Source organism: Hordeum vulgare, chromosome 2H, assembly GCF_904849725.1.
Source record: "Hordeum vulgare subsp. vulgare chromosome 2H, MorexV3_pseudomolecules_assembly, whole genome shotgun sequence".
Lineage (NCBI taxonomy): Eukaryota > Viridiplantae > Streptophyta > Magnoliopsida > Poales > Poaceae > Hordeum > Hordeum vulgare.
Window position 1 is genome coordinate 60,591,665 of NC_058519.1, and position 17,750 is coordinate 60,609,414.

Consider the following 17,750-nt stretch of genomic DNA (forward strand, 5'->3'; position numbering starts at 1 on the left):
ATTACGATGTAGCTTGCGCTATAGCTCTACTATTTTTATATGTTCCTAGAGAAAATTTAGTTGAAGTTGATAGTAGCAAACTTTGCAGAGTATTGTCCTCGTTGCTGCGCAGAAGGCTTATGTCCTTAATGCACCACTCGGTGTGCTGCACCTCGAGCGTCGTCTGTGGATGCTGTGAACATCTGACATACACGTTTCTAATGACTACACGATAGTTCAGTGCAAAATACTTAAAGGCTTAGAAGCAAGGCGCCGAAGACGTTTTGAAACGTCACGGAACATAAGTGATGTTCTAAAGAGATGAAATTGTGATTTCATGCTTGTGCCCTTGTTAAGAGGTACGACCTCTGACAAGATTCTTTGTCCACAAAGTAAAGGAGAAAAGCTCAATCGTTGAGCATGTGCTCAGATTGTCTGAGTACGACAATCGCTTGAATCAAGTGGGAGTTAATCTTCCAGATGAGATAGTGATGGTTCTCCAAAGTCACTGCCACCAAGCTGTGAGAGCTTCGTGATGAACTATAACATATCAAGGATAGATACAATGATCCTTGAGCGATTTGCGATGTTTGACACTGCGAAAGTAGAAATCAAGAAGGAGCATCAATAGTTGATGGTTAGTAAAACCACTAAGTTTCAAGAAAGGCAAGGGCTAGAAGGGATAGTTTGTGAAACGGCAAAACAATTGCTGCACTAATGAAGAGACCCAAGATTAAACCCAAACCCGAGACTAAGTGCTTCTGTAATGAGGGGAACAGTCACTGAGGCGGAGCAACTCTAGATACTTGGTAGATAAGAAGGCTGGCAAAAGTCGAAAGAAGTATATTTGATATACATGATGTTGATGTGTACTTTACTATTACTCCTAGTAGCACGAGGGTATTGGATACCGGTTCGGTTGCTAAGTGATTAGTAACACGAAATGATAGCTACGGCATAAACGGAGACTAGCTAAAGGCGAGGTGACGATACGTGTTGGAAGTGTTTCCAAGGTTGATATGATCAAAATGTCGCACGCTCCCTCTACCATCGGGATTGGTGTTAAACCGAAATAATTGTTATTTGGTGCTTGCGTTAAGCATGAACATGATTGGATCGTGTTTATTGCAATACGATTATTCATTTAAAAGAATAATGGTTACTCTATTTGCTTGAATAATCACCTTCAATGGTTTATTGAATCTCGATCGTAGTGTTACACATGTTCATGATATTGGTGCCAAAAGATACGAGGTAATGATGATAGTACCACTTACTTGTGGCACTGCCGCTTGAGTCATGTTGGTATAAATTGCATAAAGAGGCTCCATGCTGATGGATCTTTATACTCACTTGATTTTGAATCACTAGTGACATGCAAATCATACCACATGAGCAAGGCCTTGTTTTCATTGAGATGAAAAAAGATAGTAACTTGTTGGAAGTGATACATTTTGATGTATGCAGTCCAATGGGTGCTGAGGCACGCAGTGGATATCATTATGTTCTTACTTCAATGACGATTTGAGTAGATACAAGAGTATTTACTTAATGAATCACAAGTCTGAAATATTGGAAAGTTCAATTATGTTTCGGAGTGAAGTTCATCGTAACAAGAGGATAAACTGTCTACGATATGATCATAGAAATGAATATCTGAGTTACGAGTTTTGGTACGCAGTTAAGACAATGTGGAAATTGTTTCGCAGTTCATGCCACCTGGAACATCATAGTGTAATGATGTGTCTGAATGTCATAGCCACGCACTATTTGGTATGGTGCATGCTATGATGTCTCTTATCGAATTACCACTATCGTTTATGGGTTATGCATTAGAGACAACCGCATTCACTTTAAATAGGGCACCGCATATTTCCGTTGAGATGACACAGTATAGACTGAGGTTTAGAGAAATCTAAACTGTCGTTTCTTGAAAGTTTGGGGCTTCGACACTTATGTGAAAAAAATTCAGTCTGATAAGCTCGAACCCAAAGCGGATAAATGCATCTTCATAGGATATCCAAAACAGTTGGGTACATCTCCTATCTCAGATCCGAAAGCAAAGTGTTTGTTTCTAGAAACGGATCCTTTCTCGAGGAAAGGTTTCTCTCGAAAGAATTGAGTGGGAGGGTGGTAGAACTTGATGAGGTTATTGAACCATCACTTCAACCAGTGTGTAGCAGGGCGCAGGAAATTGTTCCTGTGGCGCCTACACCAATTGAAGTGAAAGCTGATGATGGTGATCATCGAGCATCGGATCAAGTTACTACAAGCCTCGTAGGTTGACAAGGTCGCGTACTACTGCAGAGTGGTACGGTAACCCTGTCTTGGAGGTCATGTTGTTGAGCAACAGTGAACCTACGAGTTATGGAGAAAGCAATGGTGGGCCCGGATTCCGACAAATGGCTGGAAGCCATGAAATCCGAGAGAGGATCCATGTATGAAAACAAAGTGTAGACTTTGGAAGAACTACTTGATGTTCATAGGACTATTGAGTAAAGATGGATCTTTAAAAGGAAGACAGACGATGATGGTGATAAGTCACTATGAAGAAAAGCTCAACTTGTCGCAAAGATGTTTCCGACAAGATCAAACAGTTGACTATGATGAGACTTTCTCACTCGTAGCGATGCTAAAAGTCTGTTAGAATTATGTTAGTAGTTGCTGCATTATTTATGAAATATTGCACACAGGATGTCAAAACATTGTTTCCTCGATGGTTTCCTTGAGCAAACATTGTATGTGATACAACCAGGAGGTTTTGTCGATCCTAAAGATACTAGCAAGTATGCAAGCTCCAGCGATCCTTCAATGGACTGGTGCAAGCATCTCGGAGTTGGAATATACACTTTGATGAGATGATCAAAGATTTTGGGTTTGTACAAGGTTTATGAGAAACTTGTATTTCCAAAGAAGTGAGTGGGAGTACTATAGAATTTCTGATAAGTATATGTGGTTGACATATTATGGATCAGAAGTAATGTAGAATTTCTGTAAAGCATACAAGGTTGTTTGAAAGGAGTTTTTAAAGGAATACCTGGATTGCGCTACTTGAACTTTGAGCATCAAAGATCTACGGAGATAGATCGAAAGCGCTTAATAGAAGTTTCAACAAGATGCATGCCTTGACAAGTTTTTGAAGGAGTTCAAAATAGATCAGCAAAGAAGGAGTTCTTGGTTGCGTTGTGAGGTGTGAATTTGAGTAAGACTCAAAACCCGACCCCGGCAGAATAAAGAGAATAGACGAAGGTCGTCTTCTATGCCTTGGCCGTAGAATCTGAAGTATGCCATGCTGGGTACTGCACCTGATGTGTGCCTTGACTCAAAGTCTTTTGAGAGGTACAGAGAGTGGTCCATGATTAAATCACTAGCAGCGGTCAAAATTTATCCTTAGTAACTGATGGACTAAGGAATTTTTCTCGATTATGGAGGTGGTTAAAGAGTTCGTCGTAAAGGGTTACGTCGATGCAAGCTTTGACACTAATCCGAATAACTATGAGTAGTGAAACAGATTCATATAGTAGAGTAGATATTTGGAGTATTTCCGAATAGCACATAGTAGCAGCATCTATAAGATGACATAAAGATTTGTAAAGAACACACGGATCTGAAAGTTTCAGAACCGTTGACTAAAACCTCTCTCATGAGCAAGACGTGATCAGACCCCAGAACTATATGGGTGTTGGATTCGTTGAAATCACATGGTGATGTGAACTAGATTATTGACTCTAGTGCAAGTGGGAGACTGTTGGAAATATGCCCTAGAGGCAATAATAATTAGTTATTATTATATTTCTTTGTTCATGATAATCGTTTATTATCCATGCTATAATTTTATTGATTGGAAACACAATACTTGTGTGGATACATAGACAAAACACTGTCCCTAGTAAGCCTCTAGTTGACTAGCTCGTTGATCAAAGATGGTCAAGGTTTCCTGGCCATAGGCAAGTGTTGTTACTTGATAACGGGATCACATCATTAGGAGAATCATGTGATGGACTAGACCCAAACTAATAGACATAGCATGTTGATCGTGTCATTTTGTTGCTACTGTTTTCTGCGTGTCAAGTATTTGTTCCTATGACCATGAGATCATATAACTCACTGACACCGGAGGAATGCTTTGTGTGTATCAAATGTCGCAACGTAACTGGGTGACTATAAAGATGCTCTACACGTATCTCCGAAGGTGTTCGTTGAGTTAGTATGGATCAAGACTGGGATTTGTCACTCCGTATGACGGAGAGGTATCTCGGGGCCCACTCGGTAATACAACATCACAGACAAGCCTTGCAAGCAATGTGACTTAGTGTAAGTTGCGGGATCTTGTATTACGGAACGAGTAAAGAGACTTGCCGGTAAACGAGACTGAAATAGGTATGCCGATACTGACGATCGAATCTCGGGCAAGTAACATACCGAAGGACAGAGGGAATGACATACGGGATTATATGAATCCTTGGCACTGAGGTTCAAACGATAAGACCTTCGTAGAATATGTAGGATCCAATATGGGCATCCAGGTCCCGCTATTGGATATTGACCAAGGAGTCACTCGGGTCATGTCTACATAGTCCTCGAGCACGCAGGGTCTGCACACTTAAGGTTCGACGTTGTTTTATGCGTATTTGAGTTATATGGTTGGTTACCGAATGTTGTTCGGAGTCCCGGATGAGATCACGGACGTCACGACTGTTTCTGGAATGGTTCGGAAACGAAGATTGATATATAGGATGACCTCATTTGGTTACCGGAAGGTTTTCGTGCATTACCGGAAAAGTTTCGGGCTCATCGGTAGTGTACTCGGAGTGCTGGGAGGGTGCCGGGGACCATCAGGAGGGGTGTCACGCCCCAAGGGGTCTCATGGGCTATGGGAAGAGATAAACCAGACCCTAGTGGGCTGGAATAAGTTCCCACTAAGGCCCATAAGGTTTGAGAAGGAAAAAACACAAGGTGGAAAGAGTTTCCAAGTGGGAAGGTGGAATCCTACTCCAAGTAGGATTGGAGTAGGACTCCTCCACCTCCAATTTCGGCCAAACCTTTAGGTATTGAGGCTGCCTCCTCCCCTCCCTCCCTCCTATATATAGTGGGGTTTTAGTGCTGATTTGAGACGACTTTTGACCACGGCAGCCCAACCACATACCTCCACGGTTTTTCCTCTAGATCGCGTTTCTGCGGAGCTCGGGCGGAGCTCGGGCGGAGCTCGGGCGGAGCCCTGCTGAGATTAGATCACCACCAACCTCCGAAGCGCCATCACGCTGCCGAAGAACTCATCTACCTCTCCGTCTCTCTTGCTGGATCAAGAAGGCCTAGATCATCGTCGAGCTGTACGTGTGCTGAACGCGGAGGTGTCGTCCGTTCGGCACTAGATCGGATCGGATCATGGAACGGATCGCGGGACGGTTCGTGGGACGGTTCGCGGGGCGGATCGAGGGACGTGAGGACATTCCACTACATCAACCGCATTTCTTAACGCTTCTGCTGTGCGATCTACAAGGGTACGTAGATCGGAAATCCCCTCTCGTAGATGGACATCACCATGATAGGTATTTGTGCGCGTAGGAAATTTTTTGTTTCCCATGCGACGTTCGCCAACAATCGCCGGCTGCTCGGTAGCCTGAGCCACGAGCCGGTCAATTTGCCTTTTCTCCTCAGCAATCACCATGGCGTCGGTCAGGTGGCTTCTATCCTGTGCACACTCGAGCGACTTCTTGTAGTCGCCAACGATGGTGATGATGCCCTTCAGACCCGGCATTTTCATCTTGAGGTAGGCGTAGTGGGGGATGGCCATGAATTTGGCCAGAGCCGGCCTGCCCAGCAGTGCGTGATACGGGCTGCTGAGATCCACCACCACGAACCATATGGACTCATGGCGGAAGTGAGCCTTGTCGCCGAAAAGGACGTCCAGCTGGATTTTGCCAATCGGCGAGCAGGACTGTCCCGGCACAATGTCATGGAAGACAGTGTTGGTCGGCTCGAAGTCCTTCTCCTTGAGCCCAATCTTGAGCAGGGTGTCGAGGTAGAGGATGTTGATGCTGCTGCCGCCATCGACCAAGACCCAGGAGAACCGGCACGTGAGCCTTTGAGAGGCGAAAGTGGGGTCGAGGACGAGCGTGTATGAGCCAGGGTTTGGCATCACTGTAGGATGGTCACCCCGGCTCCATGTGATGAGATTTTCAAACCAATGCATGTATTGGGGAATCGGGGGGACCGTCGCGTTCACCTTGCATCGACATTGGCGCTGGTTGTGCTTGTCGGCAACCTCACTGGTGAAGACAACGAACGCTCCGTCTTGATGGGGGAGTCGTCATGGAGACGGCCGTCGTTGTGAGGCGGCGGCGGCGGAGCCGGAGGTGGGTACTACCTCTTGAGCTTGCGTTGGTTTTTCCCTTGAAGAGGAAAGGGTGACGCAGCACAGTAGCAGTAAGTATTTCCCTCAGTTTGAGAACCAAGGTATCAATCCAGTAGGAGTATCAAGGCAAGTCTCCAAAGTACCTGCGCAAAAACAACAAACTTGCACCCAACGCTAAAAGGGGTTGTCAATCCCTTTACGATTGATTGCAAAGTGAGATCTGAAGGCGGAAAGTGCAACAAAGTAAAAGTGTAGAGTTGAAAATATGATGTGAAGTAGACCTGGGGGCATAGTGTTCACTAGAGGCTTCTCTCATGATAGCCAGTATTACGGTGGGCGAACGAATTACGGTCGAGCAATTCATAGAACCGCGCAAAGTCATGACGATATCTAAGGCAATGATCATACATATAGGCATCACATCCGAGACAAATAGACTTATACTGTCTGCATCTACTACTATTACTCCACACATCAACCGCTATCCAGCATGCATCTAGTGTATTAAATTCATGACAAACGGAGTAACGCCTTAAGCAAGATGACATGATGTAGAGATATAAATTCATGCAATAGACATAAACCCATCTTTTTATCCTTGATGGCAACAACATGATGCGTGCCTCGCTACCCCTTTTGTCACTGGGTGAGGTCACCGCACGGTATGAACCCAAAACCAAGCACTTCTCCCAATGCAAGAATTATAGATCAAGTTGGCCTAACGAAACCCACAACTCGAAGAGAATTACAAGGATACTAAGTCATGCATATTAGAGATGAGAGGAGACTCAAATAACAATCATAGATAATCTGATCATAAATCCACAATTCATCGGATCTCGACAAACACACCGCAAAAGAAGATTACATCGGGTAAATCTCCATGAACATCATGGAGAACTTTGTATTGAAGATCCAAGAGAGAGAAGAAGCCATCTAGATACTAGCTATGGACCCGAAGGTCTGTGGTGAACTACTCACGCATCATCGGAGAGGCAATGGTGTTGATGAAGAAGCCCTCCGTGTCCGAATCTCCCCTCCGGTAGGGCACCAAAACGTGCCCCAGATGGGATCTTTTTTGAGACAGAAGCTTGCGGCGGTGGAAAAGTATTTTCGTGGCTCTCTCCCGTGATTTCAGATATTTAGGGAATTTTTTTTTATTTTTTTTGACCGGCTACTGTAGGGAAAACCCCCCACAGCCTTTTTTCTTTTATTCCCTTATATAAGAGCAGTATGTACAAGAAGAAATTAGAATGTACAGATGGGATGAGGATCTAAGGCTACAAACCTCAAGGCGGCAAAAAGGAAACCCATTTAAGGAGATCATCCGTGAAACTAGCCTTAATCCTATGAGCTAACAGGGAAATGTCATGGATGAAGCCAGATCTCCATTTTCTGAACTTTGGCTGCTCCTGGTTAAAGACCTTGGCATTTCTGACAGTCCAGATGTTCCAACATGCAGTGAAGACCACCTCAGCAAAAAAGGGGTTATGGAAGTCTCGTTTAGCAGCTACAGTAGCACTCCACACGGATGGACCCTGTCATGTGATCTGCAGGTAATTCCAGACCCTGGTACTGAAAAGACAGTTGAAGAATAAGTGATCTCTGTCTTCCTTGACTCGAGCATGGCATAGAACACAGAGATTGGAGTCGGAAACATTCCAGTGATGCCGTTCAAGCATGTCTTGAGTGTTAAGCCTGTCCATGATGAGCATCCAGGCAAACATCTTAATCTTCATGGTACAACAGCTTTTCTAGATCCAGTTGAGTAAGGGTTTGGTGTAATACTGCTGTGAATGTGAGTATAGTATCTCTTGGTTGTGTAGGCCTTAGCATCTTTTCCCCATACCCATCTGTCAGAGGCCTGATGATCAATATCCAGGACTTGAAGCAAAGATTGAACTGAAAGCAGCTCCTGGTAAGCTTGAGCAGACAGTGGCAAGTGGAACATAAAGAGCATGTTGTCATCGTAAAAGGCTTTAAAGACCTCTTGAGTTGTGCAGAAAGGATCAGTCACAAAAGAAAAAGTCTTTGGAATCTAGCAGCCAGGGGCCTAGTGGAGTTTCCAATCAACCAGGAGTCACCCTTGTTAGGCTGAACAAATGTAACTGATCTGAATTTGTCAAGCCGTTTACAGATATCCTTCCACCAAAAAGAACCACAAAGGGCAGTTCCCTGAGGTACTGTGTCATGATAGTAAGTGTTCCAGATTAAGTGAACCCATGGGATATCAGCATGATTTAGAAATTTATTAACATGCTTGAGAAGCAGTGCTTCATTCTGGATTGCTAGATTCATAATACCTAACCCCCCTTTATTTTTAGGTCTGCACACCAGTTGCCAGGCAGCAAGAGAAGGTGCATGATCTTGCCCATTTTTCCTCCATAGACATTGCCTTTGAATTATTTCAATCTGTTTCAGTATGCCTGGTGGGATATCCAGACTGCATAGAAAGAAGATAGGCATAGAAGATAGTGTTGAGTTTAAATACTGTAACCTTCCCCCCTGAGCGAGAAAAGATGAACTAGCACTGAGCCTTCTTTCCATGTTATCAACCAGTGGCATGAGATCGATGATTCTTGGTTTTGTTGTCCCAACTGGAAGGCCAAGGTATGTGAAGGGCAAAGATCCCACTTTGCAGCCAATGAAGTCTGCCAGGTCCTGGAGTTGCTGTGGAGTAGTCTTGACAGGTAGAAGGGCAGATTTGTGATAATTCACCTGTAATCCAGTGGATTGGGAGAAAAGTAAGAGCATTTTCTTGAACTGTAACAATTGAGGTTTATCAGCAGGTAGGATGATAAAGGTATCATCAGCATATTGCACTATGGGGAAATCCTTATCATGACAAGGTATGGGCAGCTGAATCAGACCCTCCACCAGCAGTTGGTTAACCAGAGTCTGTAAAAAATCAGCAGCAATAGCAAAAAGCAGTGGGGACATGGGATCTCCCTGCCTGACTCCTTTCTTGCACATAAACTTCTTTCCAGGCACACCATTGATCATGACCGAAGATGAGCCAGAAGTTAGTAGCTGCTTTACCCAAAGTATCCATCTGTCATTGAAGCCTTTGTGTTTGAGAATCTGAAAAATGAACTCATGCTCCACAGAGTCGAATGCCTTTTCAAAATCCAGCTTGAGAATGACTATAGGTTTCTTGGATTGATGGCATTGGTGCAGGTACTCCAGAGTCCATCCAACACAATCTTGAATGGTTCTAGACTTGATAAAACCATACTGATTCTTGTAAAGACACTTCACAATCTGCAACTGTAACCTGTTAGCAATCATTTTGGACAGAAATTTGAGGCCCATCCCAATAAGTGATATTGGTCTGTAATCTCCCACTTGTTCAGGTGATCTCTTCTTGGGAATCAGAGTAATATAAGATGAGTTCATGTTCTCAAGTTGAGCATGACCAGCATGGAAAGCATCAGCAAGTTGATAAAACTCAGGGGAGATAATGGGCCAGCATTTCTTGAAGAAAAGACCATTAAAACCATCAGGTCCAGGAGCTTTGTCAATGGGCATTTCTAGAACGGTCTTGTCCATTTGAGACTTAGAAAAAGGTTCTGTGAGAATATCCAGACCCTCCACCTTCTGAAGCATAGATTGTAAATCAAATGCCATGTTAATGCTAAGAGAAGTGCCCATTCTATCCTTAAATGATGCCCAAAAACATGCAGCAATTTGATCATGATCAGATATGATGGAACCATCACTTAACTTGAGAGATGCAATGGAATTCCTCCTATATCTCTCAGTTTCCATAGCATGGAAGAATTTAGTGTTTTCCTCACCAACTTTAACAAATCTGATAGTGGCTCTCTTTTTCCAGTATAAGCACTGGAGATGCAAAAGATGCTCCAAGTGTAACTTAACAATATTCCTGAAGTTAGCCTCTGGTCTGAAGAGTGTCCTCAATTCCTCAAGCTCATCCAAGCACAACACAGCTTGATTGCATCTGGAGATGAAAATTTTCAACTGAGATAGGTCTGTCTGCCACTTTTTCAGAGCCTGCCTAAGATGTTTCATCTTATCCATAATGACAGCAGTAATATGGGTTTTCCTGGAAGGAATGAGCCAGGATTGCTAAACACACTCCATGAAGCCCTCCATTTCAACCCAGTAGTTTCCAAAGCGAAATAAGTTGCACTTAGGGTTGGAAGTGTTGACAGTGACCACACAAGGAACATGATCAGAAGCTGTCTTTGCAAGGGGGAGCACTTGTGTAAGAGGATATGAGGAGATCCAGTTGGCTGATGTGAAAAACCAGTCAAGCTGCTCCAGAAGAGGGGAATCTTGCATATTGGACCAAGTGAAAAATCTGCCTTTAATGGGTAGTTCCAGCAATCCCAGATGCCCAATAATTTCATTGAAGATGAACATATCATTTACATCAGCCCCAGGAAGGTTTCTGTTGTCAGGGGATCTAATGAAATTAAAATCTCCAAGAAGCAACCAATTAGCCCCAGTGGGTATATGAAGATTGTATAGCCAGCTAACAAATAGATCTCTAGCTTCACCTTGACAAGGACCATAGACATTCACCAAAGTTCAGGATTCACCAGTATGATTTGAGGTAAAGGAGATGATCAAACCATAGGGTGTGCATTCAACTAACTAAGCAGTAAGAACGGAAGAGTTCCAAAGGGTGATAAGCCCCCCTGATGCCCCCTGGAGGGAGAGTATGCAAACTGATCAAAACGTTTGGGACAGAAACACTTGACTGTACGAAACTCAATTGACTGCATTTTGGTTTCCTGCAAGCACACCACAGCAGCTAGGCTCTCATCAATCTTGTTACGAACCGCACGTTGCCTATGGTCCAAATTTAAACACGCACATTCCAACACAGCACACGCCAACTTCTCGTAGAACGACTATCCATTGGACAATATACATAGAGCAAATGCAGGGCTATGTAATAGCCTGTGCGACCAAGGTTCAGTTAACCAAAAGACAGAGCAAGCAGAAGTCTCACAGTACATGGAGCCAGTACAGTAATAAATTAACATAAGTGAACTAATCATCAGCAGACGGTGGCGCGGAATCAGCAGGATCTTCCATAAGTCGATCCACAGTTAGCTTCTCAGGGGCAATGCCAAGTGTCGGCCCGACCGCCTGTATCACCGGAATAGGAGTGGCAGGAGGTACTTGCACATCATCAGACTCCTGCGGTGGAGAAGGCATTGGCTTGGCCTTGGGCTTCCTCTTCTTGGGGATGTGCGTTGGCAGCTCCTGCAGGATCGGTTTGAAGCCATCTCGCTTGATGGAGCCGCGGGTGCATCGAAGAACAGAGGAGTCGACGACAGGAGTGGTCTGCGTGCGGGTCCCTTTCTTCGTTGGAGCAGAAGATTGAAAGGATAAGTCCTCTGCAGACGAAGATGGACTGACAGGGATTACCTCATCCACGGAGAGTGTGCTGCTAGCAGGCTCTGGTGGTGGTAGCACTGGAGCAGCAGGGTCGAAGGCCGCCGCCATGATCGCTTGGGGATCACAATGGGCGCCACCATTGACATCTGCAACTAGCGAGGCACGTGCATAGACGTAGCAGCTCCCATTAAAGCATCAAAAGTACGGGACCAGGATAGAACTGGCGGTAGAGGAGGCCCATAAAAAACCCTGGCAGCCCCAACAAAGAGGTTGTCAGACTGAATTTGAGGGGGTTTGTATGGGACAAACGCCAGAGGATTGTCATCTTGCGCCTCCTCCACCCCAAGCACATCCTCCTCCGGCTCAGCAGCAGGACCCTGGACAACCGGTGCCATGTCAGCATCAGGGGCGACAGGGTTAACCACTATCACCTCCAGGTTGGGAGTCGGGGGGGCTTGATCAGCAGGTTCCGCCTCAATGTCACCCTGCGGCTGCGGGTCGAGGTCGACAAGCTCATGAACCGAGTCGGAGGAAGAAGGACTCGGTTGATCAATCACCATGGACTCTTGATCCTGAACAGGATCAGCAGCAGGTGCTTCTGGGGCCGCTTCAGGTTCCCACCCTCCTCCATCAGCAGCTGCCGGCGGCTGTCCCCAACCACCGTCATCAGCAGCAGCAGGTACCACTGGATCTTCAGGTGCTAGCGGCACCGCATTCCATCCCAACACAGGGTACGGGGGCAGAGCAAATTGCAGGTTGTCATTGACGAGATGTCCAGGAAGCGGGTGAGGGTTGCCATTGAGGGGCATGAGATCCTCATCATTGGGCAGTACTTCGGCAGGCGCCGCCCCCAGGATGTATACCGGTCTAGACCAGGACACCTTGCCCCCCCCCCCAAGTAGCATATTCGGAGAAATTGATACTGCGAGGGACAAGTCGGTCGTCTGGAAATGAAGCAAACACAATGGAGTGAACCAAGTAAAGATCATCGCTGACCCAATGATGGAACTCTCCGAAGGTGTTGACAGCAGCCCGCAAGTCTTCAGTATTGCGGAAGTCCAGGGGGACCCCCAGAAGCATGAGGCACCCATGGCGAAAACCCTCTTGTCCACGGAAACCAACGCCCTGATCATGTCTCAAGAAGCGCACTACAGAGTTATGGGCAACTTCCTGCGGAACCATGTGAACCGCAATGTAGCTCTCCGCCGCATCTCTAAGTTCAAACAGTCCAACGCCCTCAATCCATGGCTAGGCAGATCGAACATGAAGTCCTCAATGTAGAAGAAGAGCGGCTACTTCTTGTCGTACCTGGACCAAGTGGTCAGCCGGGGACGCAGGGTGGACGTCAGCAATTACAAAGCGCTCATGACGCCTGGTGATGGGGACAGCATGCGTGGTGTAGGTCCGAGGCAGCCGGTCAGGTCCTGCGTTGATGATGTTGTGGCCCGGCGGGAGAAAGAACTCAGGATCGAGCTCGAAGTTCGCCATTGCGGGAGGCGGTGGCGGAGTGGTAGGCGGCGTCTCGGAAGGAGTTCGAGGATGCGACGGCGATGAGACAGGGCGGAACTGTGCTGCAGGCGTTGCGGTTTTGCCAAGAGTATCAGCAGTTCCCGAGATATTAGCGACAGGGGAGGTGGTGGGTCTCTTACAGTTCCAAGTAATACAATTATTACGCATAAAAGAGGCTCCTCTAGATCGTGCGTGACCCACAGTTCTGTCAGCGAATCCAGGCGAAGCCGTGCAGTTGGCAGCTAGATGTCCCCGAGCGTTACAAATCGAGCAAGAAAAGATTTCCTCAACCATGCCATTAATAAGTTCATCAAAGGCCAGATGGGCTTCCTGTGAGGAGGGAATATCCATCCTAGGATTAGGTTCGGGCCGAGAGAAGGAGGTAACCTCAGCAGGCTCATTAATGAGCGTGGAAATTGGCCCAGAGTCCAAACTTTCCACAGAAAATTGATACTCATAATTTGAAATACCATGAATCTTGGCGGGACCAGCTGCAGCACCTTGTTGCACGGGAGAAGTTCCGTTAATTTTGGCGATTTGAAAATCAGCTCCGGGAGATCCGGGGGTGAATGTTGGTGAGAAACTGTGCCGAACGTGATATGCGGCGTGGCCGTCGTCCACCGAAGTTCTGCCGGCGGTGGCGCAGAGATGATGACACGTTCAGGAGAAGGCACCGTATAACCAGCCTGTTCAAGCATGAGTAGCTCATCGTGGGAAACAGGACATCTATAACCCTTGCAAACCTCATATTGTTGGAGGGATGCGAATGTGAGCTTCTTACGAACAGATGATCCAGATTTAAGAGAAGGTTTTAGAGGTCTGGAATGCATTGCCATCAGACCTAGTGAGGCTCTCCTCTTAGATGGACTCACAATAATTCATTCAGCATCACATTGCTTCTTCCACAAAGAGAATTCCCGATGCCAATTCGGACCACCATGGACCCATAGATGGAAAAAGCACTTAAAAATTGAGCATTTGAACGAGCGTAGGTCCAAAATATGAAAACCAACTTGCATGCAGGACACCTTGAAGGAGAAAACCGAGTCTGTCACTTGAGAGACGCGAAACTCAATAGCAGATCCCCCAATCACAGATTCCAGAGCTGCGGCGACCGTGTCCTTAGAGAGACGGAACACATGACGACCAAAAGAAACCACCATGATGAAGGAGCGGCGGTGCTTCATAGGGTGGACCGTAACCCCAGAATGGCGATAAACCTCCTCGGCGAAATCCAAACCATGAGAAAAATCCAGATCCAACGTGGAACCACCCATGCAAGCCATGCACGACCACGTGAGGGGGGTCAGGAGGGTTCACCTGAGCAGTAGAGCGACGATAAGGGTAGATGCGCCGGCTAGAGCACCAGATCGACATGGAGTCGCCGAGGTGGGAGGTGGGTTGGGGGAGTCGCCATCCCGAGTCTTTACTTGCAGAGGTTGTTTTTTTAGGGAATTTATAGGCGGAAGAGGTAGGGCAAGGGAGCCATGGGGGGCCCACAAGCCTGCTAGGCGCCCCCCCCCCCCAGGCCGCCGCTAGGGGGCTTGTGGCCTCCCCCGGGACCCTTTACCTTGGTTCCCAAGATCCCTGCTTATCTTCTGTTCCAGAAAAAATAATTCCAAAGATTTTTTGCCATTTGGACTCCGTTTAAAATTCTCCTCTGAAAAAGGTCAAAAACACGGAAAAAACAGGAACTGGCACTTGGCACTGAGTTAATAGATTAGTCCCAAAAAAGATATAAAATGCATACAAAACATCCAAAGTTGACAAGATAATAGCATGGAACCATCAAAAAATATAGATACGTTGGAGACGTATCAAGCATCCCCAAGCTTAACTCCTGCTCATCCTCGAGTAGGGAAGTGATAAAGACTAAATTTTTGATGTGGAATGCTACCTAACATATTTGTGCTTTGCAACTTCTTTCATGCAACATGAGTGTTCAGATCCATAAGACTCAAAACAATAGTTTTCTATTGACATGAAAACAATAATACTTCAAGCAAACTAGCAAGGTGATCATGAACTTTTGAAATAACAAGGCCAAAGAAAGTTATCCCTACAAAATCATATAGTCTGGCTATGCTCCATCATCCCCACACAATGAATTTAAATCATGCACAACCCCGGTATTGGCCAAGTAATCGCTTTCGCACACTTACTTTCTCAAACCTTTTTCAACTCTCACGCAATACATGAGCGTGAGCCATGGATATAGCACTATAGGTGGAATAGAGTGTGGTGGAGGTTGTGAGGCAAAAAGGAGGAGATGGTCACATCGACTCAGCATATCAATGGGTTATGGAGATGCCCATCAATAGATATCAATGTGAATGAGTAGGGATTACCATGCAACGGATTCACTTAAAGCTATAAGTATGTGAAAGCTCAAAACGAGAACTAGTGGGTGTGCATCCAACTTGCTTGCTCACGAAGACCTAGGGCCATTTTGAGGAAGCCCATCATTGGAATATACAAGCCAAGTTATATAATGAAGATTCCCACTAGTATATGGAAGTGTCAAAACAAGAGACTATCAATCATGAAGATCATGGTGCTATTATGAAGCACAAGTGTGGAAAAAGATAGTAGCATTGTCCCTTCTCTCTTTTTCTCTCATTTTTTTGTTTGGGCTCTTTGGCCTCTTTTCATGTTTTTATCTTTTTTTATGTGGGTAACTTTTGCCTCTTTTCATTTTTATCACATGGGATAATGCTCTAATAATGATGATCATCACACTTTTATTTACTCACAACTCAACACTTAGAGCAATGATGACTCTATAGGAAATGCCTCCGGCAGTGTACCGGGATGTGCAACGATCTAGCATGGCGTATGACGTTGAGACATCTCGCTATCTATCTTACGATCATGCAATGGCAATATGAAAGTGACGGCACAAGTCATGAGAGGGAACGGTGGGAGTTGCATGGCAATGTATCTCGGAATGGCTATGGAAATGCCATAATAGGTAGGTATGGTGGCTGTTTTGAGGAAGGTATATGGTGGGTTTGTGCACTGGCGAAAGTTGTGCGGCACTAGAGAAGCTAGCAACGGTGGATGGTGAAAGTGCATCTATACCATGGACTCACATTAGTCATGAAGAACTCATATACTTATTCCGAAAGTTTCTTAGTAATCGAAACAAAGTGCTAAACGCATACTCCTAGGGGAAGGGTTTGTAGGTGTAAACCATCGCGCGATCCCGACCGCAACACAAAGGATGACAATCAATAAATCAATTATGCTCCGACTTCCTAACATAGCGGTTCACCATACGTCCATGCTACGGGAATCACGAACCTCAACACAAGTATTTCTAGATTCACGACACCCTACTAACATAACTCTAATATCACCAAATCCATGTCTCAAAACTAATTGAGAGGAATCAAACTTCTCTTACTAATCAATGCACATGAATATGGAAGTTTTTATTGTATCCTCTTTGGATGCCTATCATCTTCAGGACTACTTTCATAGCACAAGCCAACTACCGAGTTGCTCAGAGAGAGCATCTCAAAAAGATATAAGTGAAGATCGAGAGTTCTTATTTCTCCAAAATATGACACCGCCGTGCTCTAAAAAGCTCTAAGTGAAGCACTAGAGCAAAGTTATCTAGCTCAAAAGATATAAGTGAAGCACATGCGAGCTAAATTGCCTAACTCAAAAGATATAAGCGAACCTCAAAGAGTATTCTAGCAAATTCACGATGAGTGCATGTCTCTCTCAAAAAGGTGTGCATCAAAGATGATTGTGACACAACAAAAAGAAAAGACTCCTATGATACACGACGCTCCAAGCAAAACACATATCATGTGGTGAATAAAAATATAGCTCCAAGTAACGTTACCGATGGATTGAAGACGAAAGAGGGGATGCCTTCCCGGGGCATACCCAAGCTTAGGCTTTTTGGTGTCCTTGAATTTGGTTTGGGATGCCTTGGGCATCCCCAATCTTGAGCTCTTTCCACTCTTTATCCCATTGTCCATGAGAACATCACCCAAAACTTGAAAACTTCACAACACAAAACTTAAACAGAAACTCGTGATATCATTAGCATAAGAAAACAAACCACCACCTCTTTAGGTACTGTAGAGAACTTGATTTCCATTTATATTGGTGTTGGATTACTGTATTCTCACTTTTCCATGGCTAGTACCTCCTGATACTATCCATAGTTTCATCAAAATAAGCAATCAACACAACAAAAAACAGAATCTGTCAAAAACAAACCAGTCTGTAGAAATCTGTATACTTCTTATACTTCTGTTATCTCAAAACTTATGAACAATTATGAAAATTAGGGCAATTGGCATATCAACCAGCAGCAAAAATAATCAACTCAAAATCTCTTTCTGGATAGGAATTAAAAATAGTTTCGTGAGCGTAAAGTTTATGTCTTTTTCACCAAGATCAAACAACCATCACCAAAACTAGTCATAAAGGTTTTTCTTGGCACAAACACAAAAAGAAACACAAAAAACACAATCATAACAGAATTATGATGGTGTGGACACAACAAAACAAAAAT